The following is a 6,000-nucleotide window of genomic DNA, read 5'->3' on the forward strand; positions in this document are numbered from 1 at the left end:
TAAACTCCTTATTTTCACTCTCATAAAGTTCAGCTGGCCAGAAAATATTTAACTAGCAACAACACTAGATAAACCTCCTTTTAAAGCTCCTCTTTATTCAACAGAGTTATGAGCTGACTTATTTATTCATTTATTGAAAACTCAAACATCTGCCTTTTCTTAATATCTTTATTTGTTTTGTTCTCTTTTTCTAAACAAAACACTAACGATACCAATTCCTCGGAACTGGAAATCGCCAGCACTGGATCTGGCAGGTGAAAGCTGAGATAGGGCAGAGCCCGTCCCAACCCCCGCTGTCAGATCCGTTTGCGAACCCCAAAATGCGAGTCGCCGCCGTGCATCGGCAACAGCGGGACCCGCGCGGGGAGCGCGAACCGAACCGTCCTCCTCGAAGAACGCCCGGCGGGAGCGGAGCGTCCTCACGGACAGTTTCTCGCAATGCTCACAGTCAGCCCCCTCGAGAACTGACTGTGGCATGCTCCACTCCCAAATAGTAACAAAAGGCTGATGTGTGTGTCCCCACCCGTGATATAACGTGGGCAGGGAACAACACAAAAGCTGCTTGCTCTCTTTTGCCATAATATATATATATATATATATATATTGCAACTTGACAGACAACAATAAATATGACAAGGACAGAATACACAGATCGCTTGCTGAAGGCAACAGAAGCTGTCGCGGTCTGTTTTCTGGTGTGCTTTATAGCTTCCTGGTCTATGACGTCACCGCCTATGACGTCTCGCTCTTCCATTGGACTGATTATACACGTGCTTCACGACGCAATCGAGTTCCCTTGAAAGGGAACACCGCGCTGCTGTTGCTTTCCTTTGGAACTATTTTCGTCGGTGAAATAGAACAAAAACAGTTAATATTGTTTGTGTCTAAAATGTAAGTAACTTAATATTAAATATTAACTACGCTAATTGTTTATTGAACAATAAATGCAATGTAACATTTTCAATCAATTTTCAATAATATTCAGCAAAACACCTCCCTTAGTTGTGTTATAACTAAATGATATGCTATAAATAAAATAAAATAAACAAATCGAATATTTACCTCAGTAGCCTACATTTCTTATGTGAGTTTTCTGTGTGCTGTTTCACCCATTGGTTTTGATTTCTCCACGAATGTAGACGAGTTAACAAAGAAAAAAGTATAAAAGTATAAAATAATAATCAAAAATAAATATAAAAAACGCTGGCTGGCAGCAGGCCAAATTAGTCGCTAGGCCACCGGGAATTCTCCCGGTGCTCCCGATGGCCAGTCCGGCCTGATCTTACCATAAATGCATTTAATTAAATAAAATGTAGTAATCGCAGCATAATTGCATTTTTGGACTTGTACACTTGGAGGAGTTCCGTTTACACACACACACACACACACACACACACACACACACACACACACACACACACACACACACACACACACACACACACACACACACTCAAACACATGCACAGACACACACACTCACACACACACACGACTTGTTTAAATACATTTATGTTGAATAACAATAAATTGTTGTTGTACCAGCAATAACTCCAAGTTTTGTTTTTCACAGTAGAAATCTCAAATGTCATGATTTGCCAATGCAAGGGAGTACCGACACCTTTTTTCCCCACTTCAAGCACTGCCCACCACATTTCAAACCAAACTGACGCCCGTGGAAGAACCCCCATTTTCATGCATGCACGTTTGTTGAAATGAGAATTAAACTTAAATTCCCTTCCTAATTTGTCTCTTGATGTGTATCTGAACCCTCAAGATACCGTTTTTGAGCGCAAGGACGCAAATCGCTATGGTAATTGAGTAAGTGGGACGCGGGAAACAGAGCGGCCCAACTGGGGAGTGAGAGAACGGGTGGGAGTAGTAGATGGTGTGGAGAAAAGGAGGGAATCCTAAAAGACATTTGAGATAAGATAAATTAATTTAATGTATATGAATGACATGCAAATGTCAACCAAAGTAAATAACCCTTCTTTTTATTGACATTTTTTTTCTCAACCCATCACGTTGTGTAGTGGAAACAGCGTGGTGTTGTTGTTATTTAAAGCAGTAATAACATAATAAAAAAATTCATATTTCCCACACAAACATTTCCAACAGGTTGCATCAATGCAATTTTGGACTCATTTTAGGCTACTTTGATTTTTGTATCTCCTAGTTTTGAATAAAACAACATAATGTAAGTAGAGCACGCATATAATAATGGCACATTTTGCCTATCAGTCTTCTGAGTGTACAATTCTCATCTCTTTAATAGCATTTAAATATAACCTTCATGGAGACAGTTGCAAAAGGCACGTGCGTATGTTGTCTCAGCGAGTAATTACCCTCATTTCAGGTTTAATGCCTGGTGCTTGTTGACATGCATGCTCACCATGCAGTGCCCGTGCACACAGATGGCATCATCGGAAAATAAAGATCAAAGACTACTGAAATCCCATTCGTTCCACTCCGGATGGGATCCGCATGCTTTGAGAGAGAGTTTGAGAAAGATTTGGTTACGTGCCGAAAGAGAAAAACGGAATTCTGGATCAGTGACTCCCAGATGGTGGTAGCAGATATGTGCGGTACTACCTCTGAAAAGAGGGCAGCAAATAGTGAGAACAGGCTCTCATCCTGTGTTCTTTCTCTCTTTCACATTATCTTTCTCCATTTTAATTTAGTCTACTCACTCCATGACTCTCTTTTCAACATTATCTTACTTTTGTCACTTTAATTGAGCCTTCTCACTCTCTCTTTCTCTTCCTCAGCCCCTCTTTCTTTTCTAACAATCTATTTTTTTATCTAATTTTAATGCTTGTTCAAATTGTTCCTTACTTTACTGAGTGAATTAGTCTTATGACTCATTCAGTGCTTGACATCAAACTCCATATTGTCAGGTGTGAAATATGAACTCTTGAAGAAATAGGTCACCCAGTAAAGATGTGATTACATTAGCAAAATGTTGGCAACATTTCATGACCAAAAAAGGTCCATTGTCAATAGTTTAGCAATGTATGATGCACAGCTCAAAGTCACATCCAAACCTCTGTTCATCACCACTGCAAATTTGTATGACCAACTTGAACCCGATGCTAAATCTTTTATCCTCACATGACCTCATGGGCTGTTTCCTATTGATATGACTGGATTTTTTCCATGAAAATTTGCAAAACAACGGTAAATCTTTACTCACCCTGATTTAATTTGACTTTTTTATGAAGCAAAAGCACCATAAATTATCAAAAAGGTGGTCCAAATGTTTCATGTAAATATATGTTTTCTGACACTTTACAACAGGGTGGGAACTACGGGGGAGCTAGGGGGAGCTCGGCTCCCCTTAATAAGGCATGGAAACGTGATTCGTGAAATTTTGGGGGGCCTAAAAATATTGACAATGTTTTATTTTAACGTGCAACTTCAGTTCCCTTTCAGTCGATAATGTCGGACGTAGTCGAGAGCCTATCATCTTCGAGTACTATTGAACGAGCCAATGTAATTGGCCTGCGTGATTTGCATCACACACTCCGCCCCCGCGGCGCGGGTATAAATACGGAAGTGGATGCACCCACTAGTTGCCTTTTCGCTTCGGAGGCGATCGTTTGATGTCTCTGAGAGTGCTGTTGTTTACAACGAGCGAGTGTGTCGGTGTTCTTCAGGAAGACTGTTGACGGCTGGTTAGAGGGCGTAAAAGTGACTGCTTCACTGTTTCAGTTCTCTGTTCAGTGTTGCCGCGGTCATTCCCCTGTGTGCTCCGGCACTGGTGACGGTCCTATTTTCTGAAGGAGCAACACGGGTGCGTTTGCATCTTTTTAAAGATGTCATTCCACCTGTGCGTTCCTGGATGCGATCGTTCCCTTTTCCTCTCTGACGGTCACAATTGTTGCATCACGTGTTTGGGCTATATGTTTATATGTATATAAATATGTATGCATATGTGCTTATATGTTCAGCATGCTGAGGCAGCTTTTGTGGACGGTTCATGTTCTCATTGCGGGAATATGACTGTCGCGGTGTTGAGATCAAGACTCGCCTTCGTCCGCGAAGTGTGAGTCCCCATTGCCATGCCCCACCCCCGGGTGCCGTGTGGGATGGGTGATTGGAGGATAGTGATGGATGTCTCGCCCGGTAACCATTCCCTGTGGGCTCCTCACTCCTCCATCACACCGCAGCCGATGGAATTCCTGTTGAGCATACTGGTCCCTCTGTAATGGACTGATCAACTGTTTCAATGGGGGTTCCCCCTGAGGATAAGATGTCGATAGCAGCATCGGAGGGTGAGCTGGCCTCTGGAAATGACGACTTGGCTGTGTTATCTCCCTCTGGGAGTGTAACATTGCCCGAGCCAGATCCAGAAATGTCAGCTATGCTGAAACGGGCCGCCGGGGCTGCCGGGCTCGAGTGGAACCTCCACCGTGTCCCGTTCAGTCTCGGTTGGAATCTGGAGTTTGGTATCTTGGGGCGAGCCGCGCTGGTTCTCAGCTCGCCGCCCCAGTGCATTTCTTTCCCGAAATGCATGGAGAGCTTATCAGGTGGTGAACAGCATCTTTCTCTGCCAGAAAATGCCTGAATAGCTTTTCCCCCTCACTACCCTTGATGGAGGAACGGTGAAGGGTTGCGAGGTGTCCCTCCATTGGAGCGGTCTGTCGACACAGGTGCACCTGTGTCCGGCGGCCGCTGCCTTTTGGGGGGATCCTCGTCCCCCCCCTAAGGCCTGTGAGTTTTCGTCCGTTCCGACGGGCAGAGCTTACAAAGCCTGTGGGCAAGACGCTTCCTTATGCATGCCATGCCGTTGCTTCCAGTCTGTAAAAAAAACAACAAAAAAAAACAGGCCAGGGCACCCATGGCATGCACGAGGGTAATCCAGACCGTGCGCTCATAGGTGAGCACCGCACTGCATTCGACGTCGCCCTCCGGGGCACGAGTGTCGTAGTGTGCGTGATCGGTCTGGCGATGTCGACCTTAGTGGTCCAGGAGCGCCATCGTTGGCTCAGCCTGGTTGATATGGCGGATGCGGACAAGGTTCGGTTCCTGGTCTACCTAATTTCCCAGGTTGGGCTGGTCGGCGACACGGTGGAGAACTGCATCCACCAGTTCTCTGCCGCTCAAGCGCAGACGGAGGTCATCCGGCACATCGTGCCCTGGCGGCCAGCTGCTGCCTCCACCCGCCGCCGGTGGCAGCACCTCCGCCTGCTCGTCGCCGAGGGCGTTCTCCGGCCGCCGCTCCTGCTGGGCCTCCGCAGCAGCCTCCACCCAGGCCTCAGCATGGAGCCGGCCGCAGTAGAGACGCCCAGCCCACTCCAGGCGCTGCCAAACCAGGTGGCAAGCGACAGTGAAAAGCATTCCGGAGCGGGCCGGACAGGGATGGATGAGATGCTCTTGGAGCTGGCACGATCACTCCCTCCCCCCGGGTGAGGGACGGGTGGAGTCTTTGTTTGTGTGTGTGTGTGTGTCTGTTCAGCCGCTGGCTCCCAAAAAAAAAAAAAAAAGCGGAGCAAGCGGTACCCACACTTCAAAGAGAGAGCAATTTCATCTGTTCCTGGGTCCCAAGAGGGCCAGTCTGGCGGCTGTGACCCTGTATAGCCTTACACTCCTCAACTTGGTCGCCAGCAGGGAGCTTGGTGCATTCGAGGACCCGGTCATCCGCCTTCTCACAGGCCCCCTGCCGCTAGTGGAGACAGGTAAGTGTTGCACAGCACACTAACACCACTCTCTCTACTTTGCTGCCCCACCTCAGGCTCGGCTATCCAGCTCAAGTCAGTGAAATTCATCACACCAAGTGTTGAGCAGTGCTCCTGACTTGTGCGTGCTTATCTTATCCTGCTGGCGAAGGATTTGATATAGCCGCTCCTCCGGCCGGTACGAAGGCCAGTTGTAAACTCGTTCTTCGTGCTACTAGGTGGTGGGTCTGCAGCTCCGACCTGAAAGACATGTGCTTCAGATCTCTACCTTCCGCACCGCAGGCCATCCTGTGGGTTGCGTGTGAGGGTCGGAGTATCAGTA

The sequence above is a fragment of the Siphateles boraxobius genome, unplaced genomic scaffold (genome assembly GCF_051911475.1).
Source record: "Siphateles boraxobius isolate OS27281-9 unplaced genomic scaffold, OSU_SipBor_1 3, whole genome shotgun sequence".
NCBI classification, from domain to species: domain Eukaryota; kingdom Metazoa; phylum Chordata; class Actinopteri; order Cypriniformes; family Leuciscidae; genus Siphateles; species Siphateles boraxobius.